Source organism: Aquarana catesbeiana, unplaced genomic scaffold, assembly GCF_042186555.1.
Source record: "Aquarana catesbeiana isolate 2022-GZ unplaced genomic scaffold, ASM4218655v1 unanchor132, whole genome shotgun sequence".
NCBI classification, from domain to species: Eukaryota; Metazoa; Chordata; class Amphibia; order Anura; family Ranidae; genus Aquarana; species Aquarana catesbeiana.
In genome coordinates this window covers 6,153-14,458 of record NW_027362549.1, presented here as the reverse complement: position 1 = coordinate 14,458, position 8,306 = coordinate 6,153, and the positions used below count along the sequence as shown (strand labels likewise).

At 41.2% G+C, this 8,306-nt stretch overlaps 1 long non-coding RNA gene across 1 annotated transcript; it reads right to left on the bottom strand.

The window, feature by feature from the left end:
- Window positions 1-4,079: 4,079 nt before the first annotated feature.
- On the bottom strand, window positions 4,080-6,954 carry LOC141121319 (uncharacterized). The gene is made up of 2 exons (XR_012240422.1): window positions 6,751-6,954; window positions 4,080-4,990 (listed from the first exon to the last, which is right to left on the bottom strand). It is a non-coding gene; the product is annotated as an uncharacterized lncRNA (long non-coding RNA).
- Window positions 6,955-8,306: the final 1,352 nt, after the last annotated feature.

The following is an 8,306-nucleotide window of genomic DNA, read 5'->3' as shown; positions in this document are numbered from 1 at the left end:
AAGGAGAAAGAAGAAGAAGAAGGAGGAGGAGGAGGAGGAGGAGAAAGAAGAAGAAGAAGAAGGAGGAGGAGGAGGAGGAGAAGGAGAAAGAAGAAGAAGGAGGAGGAGGAGGAGGAGGAGGAGGAGGAGGAGGAGAAGGAGAAAGAAGAAGAAGGAGGAGGAGGAGGAGGAGGAGGAGGAGGAGGAGAAGGAGAAAGAAGAAGAAGGAGAGGAGGGAGGAGGAGGAGGAGGAGGAGGGAGGAGGAGGGAGGAGGAGGAAGAGGAGGGAAGAGGAGGAAGAGGAGGGAAGAGGAGGGAAGAGGAGGGAAGAGGAGGGAAGAGGAGGGAAGAGGAGGAAGAGGAGGGAAGAGGAGGAAGAGGAGGAGAGGGAGGAGGAGGAGGAAGAAGAAGAAGAAGAGAAGAGGAAGAAGAAGAAGAAGAGAAGAAGAAGAAGAAGAAGAGAAGAAGAAGAAGAAGAAGAAGAAGAAGAAGAAGAAGAAGAAGAAGAAGAAGAAGAAGAAGAAGAAGAAGAAGAAGAAGAAGAAAGAAGAAGAAGAAGAAGAAGAAGAAGAAGAAGAAGAAGAAGAAGAAGAAGAAGAAGAAGAAGAAGAAGAAGAAGAAGAAGAAGAAGAAGAAGAAGAAGAAGAAGAAGAAGAAGAAGAAGAAGAAGAAGAAGAAGAAGAAGAAGAAGAAGAAGAAGAAGAAGAAGAAGAAGAAGAAGAAGAAGAAGAAGAAGAAGAAGAAGAAGAAGAAGAAGAAGAAGAAGAGCAAGACACATACAATGATAATGATGCTTGTAAAAATCATTATCATTATATGTGTCTTGCTCTAAAGAAGGGTGTTATCTGTACAGCCCGAAACAGTTAGGCTTCTGACACTGAATGGAATTTGATTTTTTCTAAATAAATTTTAAGTGCGGCAATCCCATTTGAATATATATATATATATATACTGTGGAAGGGTCTGATTGCTTGCACTGCTACAATCTGGATCGTTTGCACTCCACCTAGCATTTTATATATCATACACACACATATATTGGTTTTCGGGTAGCTTGCAGGACTCTATCACATTTAATTTCATTCAGATCTGTTCAGTAATCCAGTGCGGAACTTTGTGTAACCTCTGTGCAGGAACTTCCTGTAATAAAGCCCAGTTACTGCTGCTCTCTCTTTTTGCACGGGGACTGGTCTTGTCTCCACCCCCTCCTGTCATTCTTTGTAGGCAGCTGAAAGTAGATAGGGCCCACTGAACATCTCCCACAGCGCTGCACAGGCTATGTACAGTACAGTGATGTTGTCACTACTACTTTACAATATAATATCTGGGTTTGCAAAGGCATTTGTAACACACCAAGTAGATTTATATTCTTTGCGGCTATTAAGGAGTGTGAATATTTTTTGGTGTCTGGGGTTCAGTTTTAAGTGCCATTCTTCCTATAAAAACTATGCCCACCACCTCTAAAGCCAACCTACTGGTGGCTAGACTGATCAATCGAAAGACTCAGGAGTATATTTAAATATTATCGCAAGAAACACACAAATAGATGTATTTAGAACACTATACATAGCAAACAACTTGAAACTGAAAACCAATACATCGCTTGGGGAGCACAGAATGGCCTTTGGCGATACTCAAAAGTTGACAGCTTATTTTTTGACAGTAAAAAACCAAGGCTGTTATATGAAGAGACTACAAGGTTTATGTCAAAGTAGAAATCTTAAAAAAAAAAAAAAAAAATCCACGACACTGCATCAGAGAGAATGAGATGTGGATTAGCTCATAGCTATAAATACACAATATTCTGCTCCACAACTCCTCATGTAATGTAGACGTCCATGCCAATAGCTTCCACACAGGCCTAGACATTTCCGAAAAGGTATAAAATAAGATACTGCGCTAACAAAACTAAACCTACGTGAGCTGCAACTAAAAAGTGGTAAACAACACAGTCTAATAAAAATAAGAAAGTCGCACTTTCCGAAAAGGTCCATTAGGATGAAATCTACACCACAGTATGACTCATTCTGGTACCAATATTTGTTAAACCCAGGATGTAACTTATTAAGGATATAAATATTCAAAACATTCAAGGTGAAAAATAAAATGATCAAAAAGGTTTTTATTTCCCCCTCTTAAAAAAGGCTGCAATTCATGATATATATTACTATCTGCTAATCAAGTGATTGGAGACAAGCACGGCAAGTGTATCAACACCTGCCATACCTGTCTCCAATAACTTGGATAAGCAGATAGTAATATAGAACATTCATTTTATATATAACAAAAGTTTTTGTTTATTTAATAATCATATTAAATAAACAAAAACTCTAGAAAAACAGGCCTAATTATTTAAAGAAGAAGTCCAACCTGAGCTTCTTTGGCTGTACTTCTCCTATGGGTCACAGGAGTGTAATTCGTTTTGCACGCCTGGTCTGAAGTCCGCCCTCTGCTAACATCAAGGTAAGTATGAATCTCAAAAAAAAAAAAAAAAAACACATACTTCTCTTTTAAGGCTTTGTTCACACTTGTGCGACTTGTCATGTGGCTCCAAAGCCGCATGAAAATTTGCAGCCCATTGATTTTAATCAAACTCGTTCAAATCTATGCAACCCTAAAGTTGCAGCAACTTTGAAAAGGTTCCTGCACATTACTTTGATGTGACTTGAGTGCCAGAGAGTGCAAAAATCACATCAAAGTCGCACGCAAAATCAAGTGTAAACGGAGCCTTAGATCATAAATTTCACACATATAATCAGAGCACACCTTGGATTTGAGAAAAAGTTTGTTGGTTTAGATGTGATATAACAGATTGCAAACTTCTATGCATGTATTAGATTTACAGCTTGGTTGGGATTGCTATTCCCAAAGCAGAACAGTAGGAAGATGTTATATGTAAGGCCCCTGTACTTCTGTTTGTGGATAAAAAAAAATAATAAAATGAACCATGCTTTGGGTTGTTTCAATGACCTGTCTTTATTAACTGTGCAGAAAAGGGTAGTGCTGGAAATGGCCAAGCTATCTGGGCTGGCTGCATTAACCGGTTCCAGACTGGCTCACACACATTTACTGTGGCACAATGGCACCCCTGCACGAAATCCCGTACATATACAGGGTTCCCTTTAAGATCCACCAGAGGGCGCAAGCGCCCCCGCTGCACGTGACCGGTGATCTCGTGCACGGGGATTTGTGTGTGTAAGAACACAAATCCCTGTTCTGTCAGGTGAGAGGAGACATATCATGTGTTCCTATTTATTGCTAGAAAATTATTTAGACCCACCAAATATTATATATTTTTTTTTTAGCAGAGACCCTAGGGAATAAAATGGCAATCTTCCAACATTTTACGTCACACTGTATTTGCGTAGCGGTCTTTCAAGCGCAATTTAATAGTTACCCCATTTTTTTTGTATTATGTTACGCCAAGTAAATAGATACCCAACATGCCATACTTTAAAATTGTGGACGCTTGTGGAATGGTGACAAACTACGATACTTAAAAAGCTCCATAGGGATGCTTTAAAACTTTTCACAGGCTACCTGTTTAGAGTTACAGGAGATCTAGTGATAGAATTATTGCCCTCGCTCTAACGATTGCAGCAAAACCCAAAATGTGTGGTTTGAACACAGTTTACATATGCGGGCACGACTTGCGTATGCGTTTTCTTCGGCACGCGAGCATGAAGGGATGGGGCGCTTTAAATTTTTTTTTTCTTATAAATAATCTTTATTGGCATTTTTTAATTTACAAACCTTCAACAGGCATATTAAAACAATCTCAATTCCAGGCAAGCATAAAACACTTAAACAAGAACCCATATACCTCCCCATCCGTGCCCACCCTAATCCCGTTACATCTATTAATTTTATCCACCGGTTGGGTTTTTGTACTAAATATTTAGGCATTAAGTAGCCATTTTCCCCTCATCCCGCCTACTTATCCCTATTCCCCTCCCACCCTAGTCCAAGTCCTGCCTCCATTCTCTTAGTCTTGACATCCTATACTTATTAGCCATGGGTTCCACATCTTTTCAAATTTTTTAAGGGCGCTTTAAATTTACTTTTATTTTTTCTTAATTTATTTTATTTTTATACAGCCCTTTTTTCTTTTTTTTTTATCACCTTTATTCCTATTACAAGGAATACAAACATCCCTTGTAATAGAACAAATCCTGACAGGTCCTCTTTATTGAGAGATCTGAGGTTAAAAAGACCCCAGATCTCTCATTTACCTTTAAAAGCAAAAGAAAGTTAATTTATTTTTACACTTTGACGTAAAAAAAAAAAAAAAAAAAAAAAAAAAATTCTTTATGGCCGAGAACTAGAAGTGACATCAGAGGTCGCACCTTTCCTCCAAGGGCATAGAGCGGAGTGGGGCCTTTTTTCACTTAACTCCCTGCCTAGTCATCGGCCGCATTGGATGGCCAACGATTACCAACGGCTGCGGTCCACCCAAAAGCAACAGGGAAGTGGCAAGGGGAGCACCTCTCCCGTCGCCTCTAATCTGATAAAAGTGATCCCAGCGGTGGATTCGCTGCGGGATCACTTTTATCAGATGCCAAATCGCCCACAGAAAAAATGATACCGTCATTACGACACCGTCATCTTCACAGCAGGGCAGAACACAGGATTGCCAGCCGGCCCAGACAGAGGGTGGGAGCAGCCCTACTCCTCGAGTTAACCAGCAGGGATTGGCCGCTACGACACAGGGCGGTCCCAGCAACCAATCACCCACTAGCCATCAGGTAAATTTGGAATGCTCCCGCCAGGGTGGATTTGACTTAAATCACTAGTAAAAAGGCTTGGTGCAAATCAACTTGATGTAAATCGTATTTTTAAAAAGCAACTGTCACCTCTGTCCTGCAGCGGCTCCTCCCCTGACCCGCTGTTGACTCACCGACAGTCTCATTCACTTTAATGGGACAACTGGTGATGTGGCAGTGACACAAGGTGAGGGACATGGTGGCAGCAGGTGAGTGGATGCCCACTAACAGGCGCTGCCATGATGGATCTGAAATGACAGGTGCTCTTTAAATGTAAGGACTTATTCTTGCCGATAGTTAGAATCTTTAATATTTGCAAACAAAACGAAGGTTTCCCATTTAGAATAATAAGCTGTCAGGTTAGTAAAACGGCCATTTTAGAACCGATTCAATCATACAGTTGGTAGTGTACACAGGTTTGCAAAACAATGGTATAAAAGGAATATTCCTGAACTTTGTTTTATCTCATGGTTAACTGTGAAATTGTGTGAGTGCATGATCTCAGCTTGCAGAGCTTGGAATCACTGAATGAGTTTACCAAAAATGTAAATATTGCAGAATATACAGCCTCATGCTACATTAATAAAGCTCCATTTCATGCTGAATAAAGTACATTATTAATGTATCTTAAATAGAAGACTATCTTTAGATAGATTTTTACTCCAAAAGCATTTTATTAAAATAAATATGATTAAAAAAAAAAAGATATTTTTTTTTTTAAATCATTGATTTATATCCACGCTGGCTCCCACTCTCCTCCCAGACCTGATGCACCTCCTGACCCCTGCCCTGTTGTATAAAAGGTAGGACTGGGTGCTGTTAAAAGGAGGACACTTGTCTAAAGGGGGGGCTCTACTCTATAGGGGGCTGTAAAATAAACAAGGTGGGCTGCAATTTAAAGAGCTACTGAAATATCAAGGGAAGTACTGTAATGTAAAGGGTATAGCTTGATATGTAAAAGGGGGGGGGGGGGGCTGCTGCTGCATTGTAAAGAGTGGTGCTGTGATCTAAAGGGTGGGGGAATGTGATGCAAAGCAGGGCTGTGATGTAAAGGTGGGAGCTGTAATGTGATAGGGTTGTTATTTAAAAAGGGGGGCTGAAAAGTAATTGGTTGGCAGTGATGTAAAATTGGGGGCTGTAATTTAAAGGGAGCTGTAATTTAAAGAAGTGTTCCAGCCTAGGGGAAAAAAAATTCAAAGCCAGCAGCTACAAATACTGTACCTCCACTAAGGGAAACCTGTAGTGAAACCTTTTGGCTTCACAGACAGTTCCCTACTGCGCATGCACGAAGCACACTGTGCTAATTGGCCTGGCGGCGTAGGAGGAGGGGGGCTGAACTTCCGAGGGACGGAGCCACGGCGCCGCCTTCGGAAGTGGGACCTGTCAAAAACAGGCCTTCGCCCCCCCCCCGTGCCAAATTTGGCACCTTTCCTTTCGGGGGGGGGGGGAGCATATAAGCGGAAGTTTCACTTTTGGGTGAAACTCCACTTTAAAAGTGAAGGCCGCGATGTAAAGGGCAGACTGCAATACTGCGATGTAAAGGGCGGTGTTGTAAATGGTGGTTGTATTGTAAAGGGGGACCATAATGTAAAGAGGAGCATTGTTGTGATCTAAGGTGGGCTGTGATATAAAGGGGAGCACTGTGATGCAAAGATAGACCATGATGAAGGAAAGGGGGGCTCCATGAGGTAAAGGGGGGCCGTGATGCAAAGATAGACCACGAAGAAGGAAAGGGGGGCTCCATGACGTAAAGGGGGGCCGTGTTGTGAAAGGGGAACAAGGACACGGATGTTAAAGGAGGGTTGTGATGTGAAGGATCGGAGTCACAGAACAAATATCAGAGTCGGACCTCTGCTGGAAGATATTTTTACTGATCAGACATCTGTGAATTTGAATTCATTACCCTAGTTGTATAGGCATTTCAAATGTAAAATTACATTTTTGCAAACAAATAGATATGTGTAGTTGTATCACTCAAAATGGGAAAACTTAGGATCTAAGCACTTACCGGCATGCGTTCAGTCACACCTCCAATTTTGAAATTCATTGTCGATCGAACAGTTTGGGCCCCATAATACTTGTCATTTGGGACTTTGAGCTCACCAAATGTGTCAGATTCAATTCGATAGGATTCGGAACTAGCCTGAAATTACAAAACAGTATTTGCTATATCACAAAAAGATTAGGAAAAACCCTTTAAAATAAAGCACATGTGTACAGATATAAAAGCTTAACCGAAACGGATATAAAAAAAAAAAAATAATGAACGCAATTAATTAAAGCGGAGCTACAAGAAAAAGAGTTAAAATTTACCTTTTTGGGCAGAATTTCACTTAATAATGAATAGAGGCCGTTTCTAATGTAATTTCTGCCCCAGCCATCCCAATGTGTTTATCTCTCACTTACCTGATCTATAGCAGCTTTAAAGTGGTTGTATAGCCCCAATGCGGAAGTTGTACCTACAGTGGCTTGCGAAAGTATTCGGCCCCCTTGAACTTTTCAACCTTTTGCCACATTTCAGGCTTCAAACATAAAGATATAAAATTTAAATTTTTTGTGAAGAATCACCAACAAGTGGGACACAATTGTGAAGTGGAACGAAATCTATTGGATATTTTAAACTTTTTTAGCAATTAAAAAACTGAAAAGTGGTGCGTGCAAAATTATTCGGCCCCTTTACTTTCAGTGCAGCAAACTCACTCCAGAAGTTCAGCGAGGATCTCTGAATGATCCAATGTTGTCCTAAATGACTGATGGTGATAAATAGAATCCACCTGTGTGTAATCAAGTCTCTGTATAAATGCACCTGCTCTGTGATAGTCTCAGGGTTCTGTTGAAAGCGCAGAGAGCATCATGAAGACCAAGGAACACACCAGGCAGGTCCGTAATACTGTTGTGGAGAAGTTTAAAGCCGGATTTGGATACAAAAAGATTTCCCAAGCTTTAAACATCCCAAGGAGCACTGTGCAAGCGATCATTTTGAAATGGAAGGAGTATCAGACCACTGCAAATCTACCAAGACCTGGCTGTCCCTCTAAACTTTCAGCTCAGACAAGAAGACTGATCAGAGATGCAGCCAAGAGGCCCATGATCACTCTGGATGAACTGCAGAGAACTACAGCTGAGGTGGGAGAGTCTGTCCGTAGGACAACAATCAGTCGTACACTGCACAAATCTGGCCTTTATGGAAGAGTGGCAAGAAGAAAGCCATTTCTCAAAGATATCCATAAAAAGTCTCCTCTAAAGTTTGCCACAAGCCACCTGGGAGACACACCAAACATGTGGAAGAAGGTGCTCTGGTCCGATGAAACCAAAATCGAACTTTTTGGCCACAATGCAAAACGATATGTTTGGCGTAAAAGCAACACAGCTCATCACACTCAACACACCATCCCCACTGTCAAACATGGTGGTGGCAGCATCATGGTTTGGGCCTGCTTTTCTTCAGCAGGGACAGGGAAGATGGTTAAAATTGAGGGGAAGATGGATGCAGCCAAATACAGGACCATTCTGGATGAAAACCTGTTGGAGTCTGCAAAAGACCTGAAACTGGGACGGAGATTT